The following is a 24,654-nucleotide window of genomic DNA, read 5'->3' as shown; positions in this document are numbered from 1 at the left end:
CTATACTCAACTGGGCAACAGGGGAGATCTCATCCTGGGCAGGATCCTGTAGAGAGCACCTCGTGACTACCGAACCACCCGCTACCATTAGGTCGGTTGGGTCCTCAGGGAATACTGAGGGGCCGGGTTTACCGACACCTTATGAGGCCTACAGGGATGTCTTTTCCAAAAGGGCCGCAGATACTCTTCCTCCCCACCGGCCATATGATTGCCGAATAGACCTGAAGCCAGGCTCCGAGCCCCCTAGGGGCAGAGTGTATCCACTCTCTGCTCCAGAGACGGAGGCTATGTCCAAATATATTCAGGACAGCCTGGCGAAGGGGTTCATTCGCAAGTCTATTTCACCGGCTGGTGCAGGGTTCTTTTTTGTGCAGAAGAAGGAAGGGGATCTGCGCCCCTGTATCGATTACAGGGGATTAAATGCAATCACAATCAAGAACAAATACCCTTTGCCCCTCATTACTGAGCTATTTGATCGATTCCGCGGGGCAAAGGTCTTCACAAAGCTGGATCTACGCGGGGCGTATAATCTAGTGCGAGTCCGAAAGGGCGATGAGTGGAAGACCGCCTTTAACACCAGGGACGGTCACTACGAGTATCTAGTAATGCCCTTCGGACTCTGCAATGCCCCCGCCGTATTTCAAGACTTTGTGAATGACATTTTCCGGGATTTGTATCTTTCCGTGGTTGCATACCTGGATGACATTCTTATCTTCTCCTCCGATCTTACCACCCATCGGAGGGATGTCATCCGAGTACTTAAGAGGCTCCGCACCCATTCGTTATATGCTAAGCTGGAAAAGTGCGTTTTTGAACAGGAATCCTTGCCGTTCCTGGGGTACATAGTGTCCAGTCAGGGGTTAGCAATGGATCCGGGGAAGTTGGAGACAGTGATGAACTGGCCTGAGCCCCGCTCGCTGAAGGCGATCCAGCGATTCTTGGGGTTTATCAATTATTATCGCCAGTTCATTCCCAACTTCTCGACGGTGGCAGCACCCATCATTGCCCTTACCCGCAAGGGCGCTAATCCCAAAGCATGGACACGGGAAACGGTAGAGGCATTTCACACTCTCAAAACTCACTTCTCCAGAGCTCCCATCCTTCATCGTCCAGACATCTCCAAACCCTTCCTACTGGAGGTAGACGCCTCTTCGGTCGGTGCAGGTGCAGTCCTGTACCAGAAAAACGAACGAGGAAGGAAACATCCGTGTTTCTTTTTCTCCAAGACCTTTTCTCCGGCCGAGAGGAACTACTCCATAGGGGATAGGGAGTTACTGGCGATGAAACTAGCATTCCAGGAATGGCGGCATCTCCTGGAGGGTGCGAAGCATCCATTTGAGGTTTTTTCTGACCACAAAAACCTCACATACCTCCAGACAGCACAACGCCTGAACCCAAGGCAGGCCCGTTGGTCTTTATTCTTCTCCCGGTTCCGCTTTATTATCCGCCACCTGGCCGGTGAGAAGAACGTACGGGCCGATGCCTTGTCACGTTGTATGGTTGTGTTGGAGGAGGACGAGGAGGAGCCTCGTCTTATACTACCCCCGGACAGCTTGAGGATGGTCACTCCCACTTCTTTGGACCAGGTGCCACCTGGCAAAACCCTCGTTCCCCCTGAACTACGGAACGAGGTGCTATCGTGGGCCCATGCCTCCAAGGTCGGGGGTCACTTCGGGGTCAAAAGGACCAGAGACCTGGTGACCAGGCATTATTGGTGGCCGAGACTACCCCAGGACATACAGGAATATGTGGGAGCCTGTATGTCGTGTGCTCGGAATAAGCCGTCCCGGCAGAGACCGGCAGGTCTTCTTCACCCACTGCCAGTGCCGGATCGTCCCTGGGAAGTGGTAGGGATGGACTTCCTGGGAGATCTGCCCAAGTCAGCAGGGCACAGGGTCGTATGGGTCATCACGGACCACTTCTCTAAAATGGTCCACTTGGTGCCTCTCCCACGACTCCCGACGTCACGTGCTCTCGCCACCTTGTTCATTCGGCATGTATTTAGGTTGCATGGCATGCCTGACAAGGTGGTGAGCGACCGGGGTCCCCAGTTCGCGTCTCGCTTCTGGAGAGAGCTCTGTAAGCTCCTGCAGATAGAGCTGAACATCTCCTCCGCATACCATCCCGAGACCAATGGACTAGTGGAGAGGACTAATCAGACCTTGGTAACTTACCTCCGCCATTTTATATCCGCGCACCACGACAACTGGGCTAACCTCCTTCCTTGGGCCGAATTTGCCATTAACAATTCGGTCCATGAATCCTCTGGCCAGACTCCGTTTCTACTCAATAACGGACAACATCCCAGAATCCCGGTTCCGATGCCCATTACGTCACCCGATACTAGAGTGGAGGATTGGGCGACCAAGGCCCGGGAGATCTGGGATGACACCCAAGAGGCTCTTAAAAGGGCCAAAGACCGGATGGTGACAACGGCTGATGTTCGCCGCCGCCCTGCACCATCCTTCGCCCCTGGTGACCTAGTATGGCTGTCCTCTAAGAATGTTAACCTACGGGTACAGGCAGCCAAATTCGCCCCTAGGTATCTGGGTCCGTTTAAAGTACTACAGCAGGTAAACCCAGTGGCATATCGACTCCAGCTCCCTCCATGCTGGGCTATAGCCAACACCTTTCACGTGTCCCTCCTGAAACCCGTACGACTTAATAAATTCTCGGGGTCCCTGCCGGCTCAAACCGACTCCCCGTCCGACGACCCTGAGGTGGCAAAACTTGTGGAGACAAAAGTCATACAGGGCAAGAGGTACTACCTCGTGGAGTGGGCCGGCCGTGGTCCGGAGCATAGATCCTGGGAGTTGGAGGATCATATCCGCGCCCCGGGTTTGATAGCGGCTTTCGAGCACGGACAGGGGGGGACTAGACGGGGGGGTAATGTTACATCTCGTGGCTCTCCTGAGGCAAGGACTGAGGCAGTCTCCCATTCCTTGCCTGCCACGAGCACTCCTGCTCAGCAGCGCCGAAGGTCTGCCAGACTGCGCAGTGTGCAGGAGATACCTTCTCAGAGAGGCAGCAGAAGGGTGACACCTAGTGGTTCTCCTGTTACAAGGAGTGAAGCGGTCTCCCATTCCTGGCCTGCCGCAGACTCTCCTGCTCAGCGGCCCCGAAGGTCTGCGAGGCTGCGCAATGTGCAGAGGTTTACTGCTCAGGGAAGCAGTGAGATTCCCGTTATCTCTGCACATTGTGAGACCGAGGATCCCGCCTCTATTTCCCAGAGGCAGGAGGGTGAGCATGTGCAATGCGTGGTGGGTCCTGATTCGCCCACTCACGTCACACGGCTTGATGACGAGGCTGGTGACGTGGTGAATCCTGACTGGCCAGGCTGGGACGTCGTGGATCCTGATTGGGTCAAGTCCGTCATCTCCGCCTCGCGCCCGCCCTTGGCTGGAGCGACACCTCCTTAAAAGCTCCTCCTGCCATCATGGCGGCGCGCGACCATCCTTCTATGTTTGGATGTCTGGCAGCGTGCTGCCACGCCACTGCTCAGGCATTATCGTCTTCCGTGGGCTTGGCCCTTGCTGCTTAGGCAGCACCTGGTTTGCAGGCCGTGTCCCTGCCTTGCTGCTCTGGCAGTAGCTCCTTCGACAGGCCGTGTTCCTGTTCCAGGTGAGCTCCTCGAGTCTCCACCGGACTCACCTGGTTATTGAAAGCACACGTGCGTGGGCACCTCTGTGCTACCCTCGTGCCATATTCTTGTGACTTCCACTGGCACACGTGCGTGGGCACCTCTGTGCTTCCCCGTGCAACAGGTACACCGAGCCGTGTGATCCCTGCCATACAACCCTCTCGGGTTAGGGCAGACCGGTGTACATAGATCGTCTGTGACATTCCAGACGATCGCTAGCAGCAACCCGCTCACTCTTCACCCACCATAGCAGCGGTCCCTTACACCGCACAGTGGACCTTGACCGGCGGAAGCTGTCCATTCCCCATCTTGGCACGCTTCCCCGGGTCCCCCTCGTAACATTACGGTCGCGCCAAAGGTCTGGCTATGGCTGAAGAGCAGCAGCAGTTGCTGCGTTATGTGCAGCAGTTGGAATCACGATTGGCAGCAGTGGAGCAGTCTTCCTCCGACAAGACTACTCTGACGACAGTCGCCACCCAGGCGGCTACCCAGGCTGTGCTATTGGGCGGAAGGTCTCCTCGCCTTGCGCTTCCAGAGCGCTTTAGCGGGGACAGCTCCGAGTGCCGTGGCTTTATAAACCAGGTCACCACCTACTTAGAGCTGTCCGCCACTCTTTACGCTACCGAGAAGGCGAAGGTAGCCTTCGTCCAGTCCCTGCTCACAGGGAGAGCGCTGAAGTGGTCCACGCCGTTGTGGGAGCGCGGAGATCGGGTGGTGAATAACTTAGCAGCTTATCTTGGGGCCATGAGAATGGTGTTCCTCGGGCCTCAAGTCACCCACGACTCCGCGCTGCGCCTCCTACGACTTCGGCAAGGGTCCGCTTCAGTCGGGGACTTTGCCGTACACTTTAGGACACTTGCCGCAGAGCTGGACTGGCCGGATAAGGTCCTTGTCCCTGTGTTCTGGGAGGGCCTGGCAGGGTTCGTCAAAGACGCACTGGCCACGCGTGAGGTGCCTGCTACTTTAGAGTCCTTGATTGTGGTTGCCTCTCGCATAGACATCCGCCAGGTGGAGCGGAGGCTCGAGGTCTCTTCAGCACCCACGTCCTCACGGCCTAAAAAGCGTCTGGCTCCCGTCTTCCACCAGACAGGTCTCCCAGCCAGCTCTGTAGGCGACTCCGTGGAGTCAATGGAGGTGTCCAAAGCGGTCTCCTCTACCCCAGGTTCTCGGTCTGGTGTCATCTGCTTTTCCTGTGGGCAGAGGGGACACATAGCTACCCGATGTCCCAAACCGTCGGGAAAAAACAGCGTCTAGTTTCCATCAGAGGGGGGTTCCTAGACGCTGCTTCTCCCTCTAGGTTGACTATCAGCGCCCAGTTGCGGTTTGGCACTACTCTCTTCTCTGCTCTGGCCTGCCTGGACTCAGGCGCTGATGGCAATTTCATTTCGACCTCCCTGGCAACCCGATACTCAGTTCCCCTGGTTCTCTTGCCCAAGCCACTCAGGGTTCGGGTAGTCAACGGGTCCCTACTAGTCGATTCCATCACCCAGATCACCATCCCTCTCAGGATGGAAGTACCACCAGGACACCATGAGCAGGTGTCCTTCCTGGTGCTTCCAGGGGGGACGGATGAGAGCCTACTGGGCCTCCCCTGGTTGAGACAGCATGCTCCTATACTCAACTGGGAAACAGGGGAGATCTCATCATGGGCAGGATCCTGTAGGGAGCACCTCGTGACTACCGAACCACCCGCTACCATTAGGTCGGTTGGGTCCTCAGGGAATACAGGGGAGCCAGGTTTACCGACACCTTATGAGGCCTACAGGGACGTCTTCTCCAAGAGGGCCGCAGATACCCTTCCTCCCCACCGGCCATACGATTGCCGAATAGACCTGAAGCCAGGCTCCGAGCCCCCTAGGGGCAGAGTGTATGAGAGACAGAGGCTATGTCCAAATATATTCAGGACAGCCTGGCAAAAGGGTTCATTCGCAAGTCTATTTCACCGGCCGGTGCGGGGTTCTTCTTCGTGCAAAAGAAGGAAGGGGATCTACGCCCCTGTATCGATTACAGGGGATTAAATGCAATCACGATCAAAAACAAATACCCTCTGCCCCTCATTACGGAGTTATTTGATCGATTCCGCGGGGCAAAAATCTTCACGAAGCTGGATCTACGCGGGGCGTATAATCTAGTGCGAGTCCGAGAGGGCGATGAGTGGAAGACCGCCTTCAACACCAGGGACGGTCACTACGAGTATCTTGTAATGCCCTTCGGACTCTGCAATGCCCCCGCCGTATTTCAAGACTTTGTGAATGATGTTTTCCGGGATTTGTATCTTTCCGTGGTTGCATACCTGGATGATATCCTTATCTTCTCCCCCGATCTTGCCACCCATCGGAGGGATGTCATCCGAGTACTTAAGAGGCTCCGCACCCATTCGTTATATGCTAAGCTAGAAAAGTGCGTTTTTGAACGTGAATACTTGCCGTTCCTGGGGTATATCGTGTCCCGTCAGGGATTAGCAATGGATCCGGGGAAGTTGGAGACAGTGATGAAATGGCCTGAGCCCCGCTCGCTGAAAGCGATCCAGCGATTCTTGGGGTTTATCAATTATTATCGCCAGTTCATTCCCAACTTCTCGACGGTGGCAGCACCCATCATTGCCCTTACCCGCAAGGGCGCTAATCCCAAAGCATGGACACGGGAAACGGTAGAGGCGTTTCACACTCTCAAAACTTACTTCTCCAGAGCTCCCATCCTTCATCGTCCAGACATCTCCAAACCCTTCCTACTAGAGGTAGACGCCTCTTCGGTCGGTGCTGGTGCAGTCCTGTACCAGAAAGACAAACGAGGAAGGAAGCATCCATGTTTCTTTTTCTCCAAAACCTTTTCTCCGGCCGAGAGGAACTACTCCATAGGGGATAGGGAGTTACTGGCGATGAAACTAGCATTCCAGGAATGGCGGCATCTCCTGGAGGGTGCGATGCATCCATTTGAAGTATTTTCCGACCATAAAAATCTCACATACCCTCCAGACAGCACAACGCCTGAACCCAAGGCAGGCCCGTTGGTCCTTGTTCTTCTCCCGGTTCCGCTTTATTATCCGCTACCTGGCCGGTGAGAAAAACGTACGGGCATATGCCTTGTCACGTTGTATGGTTGTGTTGGAGGAGGACGAGGAGGAGCCTCGTCTTATACTACCCCCGGACAGCTTGAGGATGGTCACTCCCACTTCCTTGGACCAGGTGCCACCTGGCAAGACCCTCGTTCCCCCTGAATTACGGAATGTGGTGCTATCGTGGGCCCATGCCTCCAAGGTCGGGGGTCACTTTGGGGTCAAAAGGACCAGAGACCTTGTGACCAGGCACTATTGGTGGCCGAGACTACCCCAGGACATACAGGAGTATGTGGGAGCCTGTATGTCGTGTGCACGGAATAAGCCGTCCCGGCAGAGACCGGCAGGTCTTCTTCACCCACTGCCAGTGCCGGATCGTCCCTGGGAAGTGGTGGGAATGGACTTCCTGGGAGATCTGCCCAAGTCAGCAGGCCACAAGGTCGTATGGGTCATCACGGATCACTTCTCTAAAATGGTCCACTTGGTGCCTCTCCCACGACTCCCGACGTCACGTGCTCTCGCCACCTTATTCATTAGGCATGTATTCAGGCTGCATGGCATGCCTGACAAGGTGGTGAGCGACCGGGGTCCCCAGTTCGCGTCTCGCTTCTGGAGAGAGCTCTGTAAGCTCCTGCAGATAGAGCTGAACATCTCCTCCGCATACCATCCCGAAACCAATGGACTGGTGGAGAGGACCAATCAGACCTTGGTAACTTACCATTTTATCTCCGCGCACCACGACAACTGGGCTAACCTCCTTCCTTGGGCCGAATTTGCCATTAATAATTCGGTCCATGAATCCTCTGGCCAGACTCCGTTCCTGCTCAATAACGGACAACATCCCAGAATCCCGGTTCCGATGCCCATTACGTCACCCGATCCTAGAGTGGAGGATTGGGCGACCGAGGCCCGGGAGATCTGGGATAACACCCAAGAGGCCCTTAAGAGGGCTAAAGACCGGATGGTGACAACAGCTGATGTGCGCCGCCGCCCGGCACCATCCTTCGCCCCTGGTGACCTAGTGTGGCTGTCCTCTAAGAATGTTAACCTACGGGTACAGGCAGCCAAGTTCGCCCCTAGGTACCTGGGTCCGTTTAAAGTACTAGAGCAGGTAAACCCTGTGGCATACCAACTCCAGCTCCCTCCACGCTGGGCTATAGCCAACACCTTTCACGTGTCCCTCCTGAAACCCGTACGACTTGATAAGTTCTCGGGGTCCCTGACGCCTCAAACCGACTCTCCGTCCGCCGACCCTGAGGTGGCGAAGCTTGTGGAGACAAAAGTCATACGGGGCAGGAGGTACTACCTCGTGGAGTGGGTCGGCCGTGGTCCGGAGCATAGATCCTGGGAATTGGAGGATCATATCCACGCCCCGGGTTTGATAGCGGCCTTCGAGCACGGGCAGGGGGGGGGGCCTAGACAGGGGGGGTAATGTTACACCTCGTGGCTCTCCTGTGGCAAGGAATGAGGCAGTCTCCTTGCCTGCCACGAGCGCTCCTGCTCAGCAGCGCCGAAGGTCTGCCAGACTGCGCAGAGTGCAGGAGAAACCTCCTCAGAGAGGCAGCACAAGGGTGACACCTAGTGGTACTCCTGTTGCAAGAAATGAGGCAGTCTCCCATTCCTTGCCTGCCGTGGCTCCTCCTGCACAGCAGCCCCGAAGGTCTGTGAGGTTGCGCAATGTGCAGAGGTTTGCTGCTCAGGGAAGCAGTGAGACTCCCGTTATCTCTACACATTGTGAGACCGAGGATCCCGCCTCTATTTCCCAGAGGCAGGAGGGTGAGCATGTGCAATGCTTGGTGGGTCCTGATTCGCCCACTCACGTCACACGGCTTGATGACGAGGCTGGTGACGTGGTGAATCCTGACTGGCCAGGCTGGGACGTCGTGGATCCTGATTGGGTCAAGTCCGTCATCTCCGCCTCGCGCCCGCCCTTGGCTGGAGCGACACCTCCTTAAAAGCTCCTCCTGCCATCATGGCGGCGCGCGACCGTCCTTCTATGTTTGGATGTCTGGCAGCGTGCTGCCACGCCACTGCTCAGGCATTATCGTCTTCCGTGGGCTTGGCCCTTGCTGCTTAGGCAGCACCTGGTTTGCAGGCCGTGTCCCTGCCTTGCTGCTCCGGCAGTAGCTCCTTCGACAGGCCGTGTTCCTGTTCCAGGTGAGCTCCTCGAGTCTCCACCGAACTCACCTGGTTATTGAAAGCACACGTGCGTGGGCACCTCTGTGCTACCCTCGTGCCATATTCTTGTGACTTCCACTGGCACACGTGCGTGGGCACCTCTGTGCTTCCCCGTGCAACAGGTACACCGAGCCGTGTGATCCCTGCCATACAACCCTCACGGGTTAGGGCAGACCGGTGTACATAGATCGTCTGTGACATTCCAGACGATCGCTAGCAGCAACCCGCTCACTCTTCACCCACCATAGCAGCGGTCCCTTACACCGCACAGTGGACCTTGACCGGCGGAAGCTGTCCATTCCCCATCTTGGCACGCTTCCCCGGGTCCCCCTCGTAACACCTCTGGATGTATTTTGATGCACACCTGATATACACTGCTTCTTTGTGTAGCATCATCGGAAAGTCAAAGGAAATAAGCCAAGATCTCAGGAAGAGAATTATGGATTGGCACAAGTCTGGGTCATCCTTGAGTGCCATTTCCAGATACCTGAAGGTGCATCATTCATTCATACAAACAATTATACGCAAGTACAAACAAGATGGGAATTTTAAGCCATCATACTTATACCGCTCAAAAAGTAGATGGGTTCTGTGTACCAAAGATGAACATGCTTTGGTCAGACATATGCATATCAACCCAAGAACAAAAGCAAAAGACCTTGTGAAGATGCTGGCAGAAGCTGGTAAGACTGTGTCATTATTCACAGTGAAACGAGTACTTTATCAACATGGGCTGAAAGACAACTCTGCCAGGAAGAAGCCATTACTCAAAAAGAAACATAAAAAAGCCAGATTAATGTTTGCAAATGCACACAGGAACAAATACCTTAATTTTTGGAGACATGTCCTGTGGTCTGACGAAACTAAAATTGAACTGTTTGGCCATAATGATCATCGTTACAGTTGTAGGAAAAAGGGAAAGGCTTTGAAGCCTAAGAAGACCATCCCAACTGTGAAACATGGGGATGGCAGTATCATGTTGTGGGGTTGTTTGCTGCAGGAGGGACTGGTGCACTTCACAAAATAGATCGCATCTTGAGGAAAGAAGATTATGCGGCAATAATGAAGCAACATCTCAAGACATCAGCCAGGAACTTAAAGTTTGCGCGGAAATGTGTATTCAAATGGACAATGACCTGAAGCATACTGCCAAACTGGTTAGAGTGGCTTAAAGATAAGAAAGTCAATGTTTTGGAGTGGCCACCACAAAGCCCTGATCTCAATCCTATTGAAAATTTATGGGCAAATCTGATAAGGCAGATGCAAGCAAGGCGACCTACAAACATGGCTCAGTTACACCAGGTCTGTCAGGAGTAATAGGCCCAAATTCCTACTAACTATTGTGAGAAGCTTGTGGAAGAAGATCCAAAACGTTTGACCCAAATCATACAGTTTAAGGACAATAGTAGAAAATGCTAATGAAATGTATGTAAACTTTTGACTTTGCAGAAAATAATAAAAATGCCTTAAAACATTATCTCTCTCATTATTCTGGCATTTGGCAAATCTAAATAATTTTGGTTCTTAATTGACCTAAAACAGGAAAGGAATATCATGATATGTGACTTTATAGAGTGCAGAGGGAAACTTCTGGTTTCAACTGTATGAGGAAGTCGGAGTTGGAATTAAGGCCGTTTTACACGCTGCGATCTCGTTGGGGTCACAGAATTTGTGACACACATCCGGTCGCTTTAGCGATGTCATTGCGTGTGACACCTATGAGCGATTTTAAATCGTCGCAAAAATGGTCAAAATCGCTCATCGGTGACATGCCCCCCTATTCTCGAATATCTCTGCTGCTCGGTGTACGAAGTTGTTCGTCGCTCCTGCGGCAGCACACATCGCTATGTGTGACACCGCAGGAACGAGGAACCTCACCTTACCTGCGGCTGGCCGCAATGAGGAAGGAAGGAGGTGGGCGGGATGTTACGTCCCACTCATCTCCGCCCCTCCGCTTCTATTGGGTGGCGGTTCGGTGACGCTGCTGTGATGACGCTGTGACGCTGAATGAACCGCCCCCTTAGAAAGGAGGCGGTTCGCCAGTCACAGCAACATCGCAGAGCAGGTATGTGCGTGTGACGCTGCCGTAGCGATAATGTTCGCTACGGCAGCGATCACACAATATCGCATGTACGATGGGGGCGGGTGCTTTAGCGCTCGACATCGCTAGCAATTGCTAGCGATGTCGTAGCGTGTAAAGCGGCCTTTGGAGTCGGAATCAGGAAATTGAGGAGTCGGAGTTGGAAGTTTGGCTTACCGATACTCCAGAGCCCTGCCTGCCCCACAGTCCCACTCCGGTTCATGAACAGCTTGTGATGGTGGAATATGGTGGGTTGTATATCATGTTGTGTAGGTTTGTATTTTAGGTGTGGTTCACTGTTCATTCTCTGTATTGCATGTGTGTACATTGTATTGACTGTAGGTAATCACCACCTATAGTGTTCCTGTCCCCAGGTCTGGGGGAGGGGGGACTGGGATCCACCTAAACTCTCTGCTTACCTGAAGAATTGAGCAGTCTGTTTGAGAACTTCAAGAGAAGCAGGACGAGTTATCCTCTGGGGCAGTAGCTGCGACTCACGAGAGAAACCTGGACATTTATGCGCTTACTGGACTATATTCTTGTTTCTGGACTATTGTTACCCTCTGTATGGTGGATTATGTTATGGACCATTTGATTTGGTTGGAATAAATGATCTTTGGATTGTTAAATCATCTCCCACTCTATTGACTGTGTGATATGGGAGAAGGACCCCGTCACAACTGGTGCCAGCAGTGGGATCAACAGAGCAAAGCCCAATGGAGATCCACCCACAGAGTGAGTTCCGAAGCTGGACTGCATCCAGTCTACAGGAGAGAGCCAGAGATCTGGGCTTGAACTACCAGGGACTTAGTAAAGAAGCCTTAATTGACCTACTGGTGGGTGCGAGCCAGTCCACCTCCTCCCAGATGTCTAATGGACAAACACTGGAGATGGGTATCCCTGCCCCCAAAAGCCAGTGGCTGGTTTGGTTCAAAAAAGAGATGGCAGCTCTTGGCCCAGGTGTATCTCAGGAGTATAAGGAGGAGGCTGCTCATCGAGCACAGAGGAGACAAGAAGCAATGGAGTCCAACAAAGGGAGTAATGTGAGTTGGAGTATAAACCCAGCGATCCGGGAGCCTGTACGGATCATCCGGGAGGACTTCAAGCCATTTGATGAGGCTTCCGGAGATGTGGAGGGGTTCTTCAAGGAGTTTGAGTGTGAAGGCCTAGGCTATGAATCGTTTCTCCAGTATGATATTATATTATAATAAGAGTAATCTGTATTTTGAATGTTTTATGTATTGCTTTCTACATATACCAGACTGAAATGTTGCAAAGATTGTATATGTAAACAAACTATGCTTAGGGCTAAGTAATCAGTTTGTAGTCTCATAATTAGGTAAACTGACATCCTTCAATAGAACAGGTTCTTTGAAAACCGGTTAGACTCATGAATAAGCAATATTCTTGAGTAGAATCTCGTCTGTTCCCAGATACACCTGAATGACTTAAAGGAATGCTGTTTTACAAGACTGTCCAAAAAGCTGTATAAAATGTTATATTTTTGAATACACGGGCAGAAGACCTCCACTTCTCCCAAATAGAGACACGTTTCACTGTGTGGTCATTTTCCTGATTCATATACATCTGCGCAGTTCTGATTTGAAATCCTACTCCGTGTTCCTGAAAGAGACCCGGAGGTCTCCCCCAACATTAGCAGCAGTGTGCCGTGATGGAGGTGCACCACTCTGGCTGGATGCGTTTGTTAGTGGGACTCCTGAACGGAAGCCTGGCATGCACCACGGGGATCGTTTAGGATGCATGCCCATAAGATGTCCCAGGCATGTCGGAGATGGCTGGAAACGGAAAATGCCTTCACTGTGGAGGACGTTATGCAGGAATTTCTTATAGAACAATTTCTTTACAAGTGTCCCTCAGAAATAAGGGAATGGGTCAGAGAGCGCACGTCGTGCACCTTGGATAGAGCTGCAGCCCTGGCTGATGAGGCCCTTACTATCTGACCGCAATGTAGGAGGCTTCTGGACAATAAGCCACAGCCTGCTCCTGCTCCCTGGCCCTCTCCAGTAATATCTGCCCCTCCATGCAGCTGCAGGCCGATGACAATAACGGCTCACAATTTTGGGCCCCAACAGTTCCGACCACACCCTGGGAGAATTACAGAGAGATGCTATGGGTGCGGGAAAACTGGGCGCCTGCAATCCAGTTGTCTCGCAAGATCTCGGAGGGACTCCCACGCACCTCTACTTCATCCGGTGGATTTTGTGCATTCCATCCCGCCTGAGGAAGAGGTACCACCACCTCCACCGGAGTGTACCGCTGACTCCTGCACCATAGATGCCCCTGCTGAAGTTTATGGGCTCCGGCCTTTGTCACCAGGTTCTCCTAGTTCCTTCTCCAGAATGCACATTGGAAGGAGTACGACGCAGCGGAGATGTTATCGATGTGGGCAGCATGGGCATTTGCAAAACACTTGCCCTGCTGGTCAATTGAGGAATGACCTTCCACCACATCGATCTATTCATTCTCTACAGCCAAATACAAGGGGGGGGGGGAAAGAGTTCTCATCCCTTCAAGTTGACTTACCTAATGACTCAGACACTCGTGGTCGACCACTAGGGGTTTATGGGGTGCAAGCCACAGCCAGAGTTCTTCTCACCATCAAAGTAAGCACTTACAGGAGGTTGAGCTGGATGGATAGAGAGTCATTGGATTTTGTGACTCTGGGGCATTTCTCACAATAGATGAACCCCAGGTGGTTCGTCCAGAAGCGATACCTAATGGACCAGGGATTGTTATTGAATTGACTGGAGGACAAAAGAGGAATATCCCGAAGGCGACTGTAGATCTGGACTTTGGCGTCAAGCAATGTGTGGTTGGGGTGAGGAGCTGCCTGCCTCCAGATATTTCCTAGGAAATAATGTGGGAGATCTACAATGCCGATTTGTGGGTGCAGGAAACACAGTTTGAGTGAAGAAGAACACAAAGGGAAAGTTGTCCTTACAATCCTACTGCTGTACAAGGGACTATCCACAGCTGGGCAACATGGACTTAAGTGAGGTGGCCAGAGGTCTGTGTAGACCTCATGGCATACTCACTTATTAAGAAGGAGGGAGAGGTTGTGATGATGGAATATGGGGGGTGGTATATCATGTTGTGTAGGTTTGTATTTTAGGCGTGGTTCACTGTCCATTCTCTGTATTGTTGTATTGTCTGTAGGTAATCACCCCTTGTAGTGTTCCTGTCCCTAAATCTGGGGGAGGGGGACCTGGGATCCACCTAAACTCTCTGCTTCCCTGAAGAATTGGGCAGTCTGTTTGAGAACTTCAAGAGAAGCAGGACATGTCATCCTCTGGGGCAGTAGCTGCGGCTCTCCAGAGAGACCTGAACATTTATGCGCTTACTGGACTATATTCTTGTTTCTGGACTATTTTTACCCTATGTATGGTGGATTATGTTATGGCCTATTTGATTTCCTTGGAATAAATGATCATTGGATTGTTCAATCATCTCTTGCTCTGTTGATTGTGTGATATGGGAGAAGGACCCCGTCACACAGCTCATTGCATCAAAACTTCTAATGGTGATTAAAGAATAACCAGGCTGCGGATTTCTACAGTGAAGGTACCAGTTAAATCCTTTATGCCCATAACTTAAGTTTGTCATGTCTTATCCTGATGAGAGGTTCTCTTGAATTTCCTTTGCAGCTATAACAGTTTCCACTCTTCTTAGGCTTTCCTCAAGATTTTAAAGATTAAAGAGCATTCATGAGGTCAGACACTGATATTGATGATGATGAATGAGAGGGCCTTGCTCAAAATCTTAGTACTAGTACATGCCAAAAATGTTCAGTGGGGTTGATGTTAGCACTTCTGCCAGCCAGTGAAGTTCTTTCACACTAAACTCACTCAACCATACTTTTCAGATCATGTACAGGGGCACAATCCTGCTCGAACACAGAAGGGTCTTCTACAAACTGTTTTCACAAAGTTGGAAGCAAACAACTGTCCAAGTGTCTTCTTGTACTCAAGCATTAAGATTTCCCTTCACTAGAATTAAAAGTTTCTAGATCAACCCATGAAAAACAACCCCATATCATCATCCCTCCTTCACCAAATTTTACAGTTAGCGCAATACAGTCAGGTAGATAATATGCTCCTGGCGTTTCCCAAACGCAGATCCATCCTTTCAGACTTCCACATAGAGAAGTGTAATTCGGCAGTCCACACAATTCCACATCCTGAGTCCAGTGGTGGCATAAGTTACACCTCTCCATCTCATGCTTGGCATTGTGCTTACTGAAGTAAAACTTGCATGCAGCTGCTCGGCCATATAAAATCATGCCACGGAAAAGTTTCTGTGGACAATTTACTGCCTGAGGAGTTCTACAGGTATTGCGTAAGGAGAGCATTAGCGACTTTTATGCAGTAAGCACTTCAGCACTCAGTGACACCACTCTTTAGCTTTAGGTCATATGCCGCTTCATATCTGGGTGGCTGTAGTTTCTAAATTTACAGTTGATCATGAAATATTTAGAAAGTAGAAATTTCAGAAACTGACTGACTTATTACAACACTTGCATCGTATTACAGTACTATGCTCAAATCCATTGCGATGTCTGGAAGGAGTCATTCCTTAACAAATGTTAGTAGAAGCAGACTGGAAGGCTATGAGCTGGTTATTTTAAATCTGAGGCAATGGGGCTGAATGAAAAACCTGAATTTAATGATTAAAAGGGGTGTCCCAATATATTTGTCCACACAGTGTATATTATTGGAATTTATTGACCACTAGTCCCACCATGTGGCAGTTTTTCATAATTGCAAGTATAATTAAAAAATTGGAAACAACTTGTCAGGATGTGTTCACATGCTTGGGAATTGCATGTTTCAAATCTGTATTGTATTACAAGATCTATTTTGGAAAAATGGGACCCGCGTATGCAGCAGATCACATAAGTACTATATCTATTATATAATGACAGCAGATCACACAAGTATCTCTATTGTCATATTATGACAAGTTTCTGTGTACAATGAATAACCAGCTACTTATGTCTGAAGCAGACTTTTTGTGGAGCAATTATTTAATCCATGTGGAAAGCTTTTGAACAGGATTTTGGAAACCCATTAACATGCATGGGTTGTGACGTATTGTGAAATTTGATCCAGATTTCAGTACAGAAACAAAGCTGAAATTCTGCTGCTGCAGTAAGTAATTTAAACCCTTAATAACCGCCGATACGCCTTTTAAAAGTGGTCGCTTAATGTATTTATTCCTCAGCGTCGCTTTTTAATGGCACCGAAGAAAAAGTAAACAGAGCGGCTCCACATGTGAAATTCCAGTCGGTGACAGGTGTACATCACAGCTGACAGGCAGGAGAGAAGAAAAGGAATAGATCCAGCACTAAAAATGTATACATAAAATAAATAAACTTTTATTCCATTACTGTTAAAAGGAAATCAAAAAAGGCACTACATATTAATAAACTGCAGGCATAGAAACACCAGATGCATTTCAGACAAACAATTTAAAAAAAACGTCCTTACTTATACAGTACTGACCAAAAGTTTGGACACACCTTCTCATCTCTAGAACAACTGTCAACTATTAAGAGGAGACTGTGCAGCAGGCCTTCATGGTAAAATAGCTGCTAGGAAACCACTGGTAAGGACAGGCAACAAGCAGAAGTGACTTGTTTGGGCTAAAGAACACATGGAATGGACATTAGACCAAAAATTAGCATTTTTTCATTGTACTGACACACAAAAATCATTAAAAAGAGATCAAAAAGTTGAGGAAATGAAAACACTAAACTGTCCCACACAAAACAAGCCCTAAAATGGCTCATTCGGAAAAAAAATAATAAAGTGACAGCTCTCAGAATATGGCGATGCAAAAACAAATAATTTTTTGACAAATATTGTTTTCTAGTCTGTAAAACTAGCAAAGCACAAAGTTATATATATCTGGTATCGCTGTAACCGTACTTTCCCAAAGAATAAATGTTTTTTTACCGCACGGTGAACTGTGCAAAGAAAAATATATCTGTATAAAAAAAAAATCAATAAGTGAATTGTTGTTTTTTGTTCGTTCTTCATCTGAAAAATGTGAATAAAAACCTATCAAAAAATGTTATGTTGGGGACGTGGCCTGGACATGGCGCCGGCAAGACACACACTGTAGGAGTTCCTCAGCAACGGCTGCAAACACCACCACCCACCAGCTATTAAGAGCGAACACCAGGGTCAGATGAGAGGGAAAGCGGGTCTCCGGTCACAGACGCCTGCCAGAGGGACTCCCAGCCACGGGGGGCAAGGTATCGTGCCATACCTGACTGAGGCCCAGCGTCCTCCCAGGCCTGTAATGGCGACCGGGACGCGTGCTGCTACGACCCGGCTGTCACAGCCTGAGTGTTCTCCTGCTTCCCCCGCCCGCTCTGCACAGCAACCCGGAGAGGGGCTGCGGACTGACCCGGCATCGCAGGCTCCTGGATGGATGGCTCCTGGAGGAAGCACTGGAGACCGGCCTGTGGTGACTGATGGGGGAGGGGTGAGCAGTGGGAAGTTGGCTGCAGGGCACGCTTCTCCCCCTGGGGCTTCACAGAGCAGAGGATCTCCTGCCTCTCTTCCTGACTGCTCCAACTCACCAGGTACCCCGCGGTCGTCCCCTGCCCCACAGCACTCAAATACCCCAGCAGCTGGCTCAGGAGAGGCTGTGGCGCAGGGCTTGCTCACCCTCCCCTGCCATGGAGGGGAGAACACAGCTACTCCCTTGCAACACTATGGGGAAGACCAAGGCTCAGAAATGTCAGCTTTAAGGCTTCAAATCAATGCTATGCCAACCAAAATGGATATGGAGGGATACATTGCCCGCCTAGAGGCTGTTTGTAAAACTGAAATTCGCTCCTTGAAGGAGGATATGTCATCACTGACTAACTCCGTGCGGGCCCTTGAATCATCCACCCAGGATTTATACTCTCAGCAAAGCTCACAACAGCAGCTTATAGATCAGCAGGCTCAACAGATCCACCTCTTGTTTGACATGATTGAAGATGCTGAAAACCGCAACAGGCAAAATAATGTGCGCATTCGTGGTTTGCCAGAGTCAGTCGGGCCTCAGGATCTGACCTCTACACTGCAGAGGATGTTTAACTCCTTGCTGGAACGTTCCCTTGAAACACGCATTGAGATGGACAGAGCACACCGTGCACTGGGGCCTAGAAACCCGGACCCGGAGAGGCCAAGGGACATTATTTGCAGGGTACACTTCTTCCAGGTCAAGGAGAATATTATGAGAAAAGCAAGAGATAAAGGTACCCTGGATTTTAAAGGAACTCCCATACAATTTCTGGCGGATCTTTCCCGATCAACACTTTCAAAAAGGAGAGCCCTGAGACCCCTACTGGAGGTTCTACGTAACAACAATATTGCTTATTCCTGGGGCTATCCTTTTCAACTACAAGTCAGGAAAGGTCCCAACCTGATCTTGAGGTCTCCGGCTGACCTGCCAGATTTCCTTTCGGCTCTGGATCTCCCTGGGATAAAATTGCTGGACTGGCCGTATACTACACCTCCACCCCAGAGAGTGGTCCGTCGTGGAGGTTCCTTCCCACCTGATCAACACTGTATTCAGCGACAAAGATCCCAGAAGTCGCCGAGAACCTCATCGGTGGAGACGTGAACTCTCGGGACTACTGGGTTATAAGTGTAGTTTGAAGGAGGAATGAAGGCTGTTATGGCCTACTCTGATGCCTAGCCAATATTGCCCTATGTCCGTCTGGTTGTTTTTTTGTTTTTTTTATTCTTTCCCCCATCCCTCCTCTCCTCTCCCCCCTCCCCTGGGCATCACTAATTCTAATAATGTTGGGATTCTCTGCCTCCCCTCCCGGCATGCTCCAATGCTGAGTTGGGGCACCTGAACCCCCATGGGTATGTATGCCTCTCCTAAAGGCCTCACGAGTTGTAAGTTAGAGACGGGAGTTTATCTTTCTTGCTACATTCCTCACTTTGTTGCTGTGATTAATTACATTGAACTTGAGCTGTTAGCTGTTATATGTGTTACTTCCATTTTGGTCGGGTGACTGACCATCTGTGGTTTCCTTTTCTTCTACCCCTTTTCGGTATTAACTAGTTAGGTGGTGTAGCAGCCGTCCTTCAGGCGACTTAGTTTTCAGTCACCTCCCATATTAGGGTGTGTTCCTAGAACACTGGTTACGAGTATTTTCTCAGTTTAAATTGCCTTCTGAGCTAGGACTCAGGAGGCTAAGTAAAGACAAGTTTTGATATTAGTCTTTATTATTCTGGTTTCTTTTTCCGTTTTACTACTTTCCCTGCTCTCTTTTCTTTAATCTCAGTTTCTTTCTTCTCCCTCCCCATCTCCCTACTCTTCCCTTGGGTGCCCAGAAGATAGGGCTTCTAAGATGGCGAACCTCAACTTATGCTCGTTAAATGTTAGAGGATTTAATGTACCAGAGAAGAGATCCAAGATCCTCTATAACATGCATAAAAAAAGAATCCATATTTTATTGCTTCAGGAGACTCATTTTAAAACGGACCACACTCCCGCATTTAAGCATAGGTATTATAATTCCTGGTTTCATAGTACCAATTCAGTTGCAAAATCCAAGGGAGTTAGCATCGCTCTACATAGATCTCTCCCAGCTCAGGTCTTATCAGTTAAGTCCGACCCAGAGGGGCGATTTATTTTTATCAAACTTAAGATCTGTACCAAGTTATTTACCATTGCCAATCTCTATCTCCCCAACCAGGACCCGGCCAGGACTTGCCAAAAATACCTGAACACCCTCTCTGAATTCGCTGAAGGCTCCTTGATTCTTGGAGGAGATTTCAATCTTATCTTTGATCGGGCTGTTGACTCCTCCTCGGGTAGGTCCTCTGTTCCTGCAGTGAAACTGCGGGGTCTTAGGAGTAAATTACTGGACTTGAGGCTTATCGACATCTGGCGTACCCTACACCCTAAAACACGGGACTACACTTTCTATTCTCCTGTCCATGATATGTACAGTAGAATAGACTTTTTTTTCATTAGTCAACACCTACTCTCACATGACCCGGCCTGTACTATAGACTCTATGGTGTGGTCCGATCATGCTTCGGTGTCACTTTCTCTCCTTTTGACAGACTTGCGCCCCGGGGAGTGGGTATGGTCATTGAACCCGCACTTATTAAAAGATCAGACATGTCAGTCAGCCATCAGGAAGACCATCACGGACTTCTTCGAATTTCATGCCAATGACCCAACACCCTTACCACTTCAATGGGAGGCCCTGAAGGGGATGATCCGGGGGGCCTTTATTCAACAGGGAACCAGACTCAAGAGGGATAGAGATTGAGAAATAGACAGATTACTGACTTCCATTCAACACCTAGAACAGACCCATAAACGGACTCATGACCCTCAGATTTTAACAGACTTGCTCAAGGCTAGACTAGATCTGGGGTCCCTCTTGGATGCAGCGTCTGCCCGTCACCGAGACAGAGGTAGGAGATTTATGTACGAATTCTCTAACAAGCCAGGCAGAGCTCTGGCTAGGTTTCTTAATCCTCGCCTGCCCTCTACATTTATCCCCACCATTAAATCACCATCTGGCCATTCAGTACATAAACCTCATGAAATTGCAGATGTATTCCGAGACTATTATGACGGGTTATACAACCTAGATGACCCAGTGGCGGACATGTCCCCAACAAATTTCCAAGCGAAAGTGGACGACTATGTCGATGGTACACCTCTCCCCCCACTGAACCATGTGGACTCTCTCATGCTAGATGACCCTTTTAGCGAACAGGAGGTCACTGAGGTTATTAGGGGTCTAGCCAATGGTAGGAGTCCTGTCCGGATGGCTTCCTGGCCAATTTCTATAAGCAATTCGTCTTGGAACTGACGCCCTTCCTGACCAGGACCTTTAACGCTATATCCTCAGCTTGCCCCTTTGCCGCGAAAACCCTTGCGGCTACCATAACGGTGATTCCCAAGCCTGGGAAGGACCCATCGCTATGCTCCAACTACCGCCCTATCTCTCTTATAGGGGTAGATGTCAAGATCTTCGCCAAACTAATAGCTAACCGGTTGTCCCCGCTGTTGCCTGCCTCAATCCATACTGACCAAACAGGGTTTGTCCGGGGTAGAGAGGCGCGCGATAACACTATTAAAACTCTACTTTTGACCTCCCACATGTACAGACAAGGTACTCCAGCCTGCCTCCTATCGATCGATGCCGAGAAGGCATTCAATCGTCTTAACTGGACCTTCCTACACTCATCCCTAAGACAGCTGGGAATCGGTCAAACTATGTTGGAGAGAATTTTTGCCCTGTATCATAAGCCCTCGGCACGAGTTCGAGCCAATAATACTCTATCTTCTCCCCTGCAAATATCTAATGGCACTAGACAGGGGTGCCCTTTTTCACCCCTTCTATATGTGATAGCCATGGAGCATTTGGCTATATCCCTTCGAAACTCCCCCGATATAAAGGGCTTTGATATAGGTCAGAAATATTATAAACTTGCCTTATACGCTGATGACCTCCTTCTATATCTAACAAACGCGGAAATCGCCTTTCCAATTCTCATCCAGGAATTTCAACGCTTTGGCATAGTTTCTAACTTCAAAGTAAACTACTCAAAGACAGAGGCCCTTAATATTACTCTTCCTACCACACAAGTCAATAGACTAAAATCCGCCTCCCCATTTAAGTGGGAGACCCAATCTATCAAGTATCTGGGGATATTTGTTTCGGCCAATCCAGATGAGTTGTTTATGGCTAATTACTCCCCACTGCTTACTAGAACTCTTGCAGATCTTAATAGATATAACCGGGGCCGACTTTCCTGGTTTGGCCGGATCAATGCCCTCAAGATGGACATACTCCCGAGGTTCCTTTATTTATTCCAAACAGTCCCGGAAAAAGTTGCTAAACAGTATTTTAGACAGCTCCAGAGGGCGTGTAGCAGATTTGTCTGGGGGACGGGGAGACCTCGGATTCGATACGCCACACTGGTGAGACCCAAATCCAGGGGAGGCGCTGGTTTACCTGACTTCGAAAAGTACTACCAGAGTGTCCTCCTCACGAGGGTCTTAGATTGGAGATTTAACTATCTCACTAAACAATGGGTGGGCGTTGAGTCCCATCTCTCCCCATTCCCTCTGGCACAGCTTCTATGGGCCCCCCTTCAACAGAGACCGGCGGTCTCGGGGTTTCAACCTCTGACTCAGGCGCTCATGCTTCTCTGGGACAGACATCTGGAGACGTTAAACTTATCCCACAGACCAGGGAGTATGAGCCCACTTTTTAATAATTTAGACTTTCCCCCTGCGTTGAAGAGATCTACCTTCTTGTGTTGGGACTCCGCAGACGGAGTTACACTAGAACAGGTTGCTAGGAGACTATCTGAAACGGCGTCTTTTGAGGCTTTGCAGGAGTCATGCCCGGAGAGGAGATTATCCTGGCTGGAATATACTCAATTGACCACATTTCTAAAAAAGAAATTCCCGGGAAACGCTCTATTATCCAAACCTACACACTTTGAGACCCTAATTTCATTAAAAGCCGTGCCACAGCATGCCATCGCATTGATCTACAACCTCTTATGTACAGCCCAGTATAAAGGCACCCCTACGTATTTGGAAGCCTGGCAAAGAGAGCTCCAGATCACGTTGTCGGCACAAGATCATCTCAAAATCTTTACACTCTCTCATAAAATGTCCATTTCTTGTAGTGCACAGGAGAAAAATTTTAAAATTCTTACACGCTGGTACAGATGCCGTGACGTACTGCATAAGATCTTCCCCACAGTACCAGATACCTGCTGGAGATGCGGAGTCGAAATTGGTACTATGAAACATATATGGTGGGATTGTTCCTTGATAAGGTCATTCTGGGATTCAATTTTTGAAGTGTACTTTCAACTGTCGGGTATTCGAGTAATCCCCACTCCTCAAATAGCCTTACTGTCCCTAATTCCTGGATCTCTCTCTGTGACCAAAAGAGGTATCCTGCGCTTTTTTCTCATCGCTGCTCGTATGATTATTCCAAGACATTGGAAGACAACTACCACCCCCTCTATGAGGGAATTTTTAGAGGAGATAAATAGATTGGAGCGTATGGAATCCCTGATGGCAGATGATAGTGACAAATGGGATGCACATGCTGGCACGTGGACTTCCTGGCTCATTTTCCGAGAGACGCCGGAATATTCGTCTTGGCTCAGATAAGGGGCTCTACTTTGGTCCTTTCTCCCTCAGGTTCCTTTAACTGATATATGTAATCTTTAAGAGGATTCGTATATTTGTGCGTATGAGCTCTCTGGACGCCCGATTTACTCCTATCTATCTATCTATATCTCCCCCCCCCCTCTCATACCCTTTTCTCTTTCCTATACCTCTCTCTTTCTGACCTTCACTCAGTCTTTATAGTTAAAATAGTTTTCATAATACTGTTTTGAGATGTCTTATAATATTCTGTGAGGCACCTGTGGGTTCAAAATTCTCATCACATCCCTAGATGAATTCCTTAGCAGTGACGTTACCAATATGAGAACACTTGTGGCGTTTCTGCTGATCTGGCACCTCAGGGGCTCGGCTAATGGAGGTCAATTGAAACAGAATCCACATTCTAAATACCAAGTCGCACTGCTTTCTATCCAATCCCTTCCGTGTACTTAAATAGTAGTGCACAACCACATATGAGGTATTGTCACATTCGATAAAAAGTGCATAACAATTTGTCATGTCCTTTCTTTTCTGTTACCCTTTGTGTTAATTAAAATTTTGAGGCTAAAGTTAATTTTTGGCGGAAAAACCCTTTATTTTTTGTTTTCACATCCCAATCTACTAAAATTCTGTGTACTTTGTGGGTTAAAAAAACTCACAACACAAATAGATAAATTCATTATAGGGTTTAGTTTGCCAAATGGGGTCACATGTGGGTGTCTGCATTTTTTTCACCTATGGGGCTCTACAAATGCAACATGTTGTCCAAATTAGTGCTGTTCAAAATGCTCAATACACCCCTATATAAATTCCTTGAGGTCTAGTTTTCAAAATGGGATCACTTATGGGGGGTTTCTGCTGTTTAGGTATCTTAGGGGCCCTGCAAATGCGACATGGTGCTCGCAATCTATTTTAGCCAAATTTGCTTCATAAATTCAAATATTACTCCTTCCATTCCGAGCCCTCCCATTTGTCCAAATAGACCTTTTTCATTACATGTGGGGTATCCTCGTGCTCATTAGAAAGTGGGAAGCAAACTGTGAGGTCCACCTTTTGGTGTTTCCTCTTGACAAAGTGAGAAATTTGGTACTGAAGCTACAATTTTGGGGGAAAAAAAATAACATTTGTAATATGACAACTTAATGTTATCAAATTCCGTGCAGTACCTGTCGGTTCAAAATACTCTCAATACCTCCAGATAAAATTCTTGAGGGGTCTAGTTTTCAAAATTGGGTCAACTTTGGGGGGGGGGGGGGTTCTGCATTATAGGTGCCCTAGGGCCCTGCAAATGCGACAGGGTGCCCGCAATCTATTTCAGCCAAATTTGCTTTCCAAAATTCAAATATTCCTACTTCTGTTATGACCAGGGTTGTGGAGTCGGAGTCGGTGTTCATTTTGGTGGAGTCGGTATAAAATGCACCGACTCCGACTCCTAAAATATATAATAAATTGGGTACAGTAGTTCAATGCAGAATGTGCAGAATATTTTTTCATAGGAATTTAGAATAG

Source organism: Anomaloglossus baeobatrachus, chromosome 4 (genome assembly GCF_048569485.1).
Source record: "Anomaloglossus baeobatrachus isolate aAnoBae1 chromosome 4, aAnoBae1.hap1, whole genome shotgun sequence".
NCBI classification, from domain to species: domain Eukaryota; kingdom Metazoa; phylum Chordata; class Amphibia; order Anura; family Aromobatidae; genus Anomaloglossus; species Anomaloglossus baeobatrachus.
The sequence above is the reverse complement of the archived record's forward strand: the minus strand, read 5'-3'. Positions refer to the sequence as shown.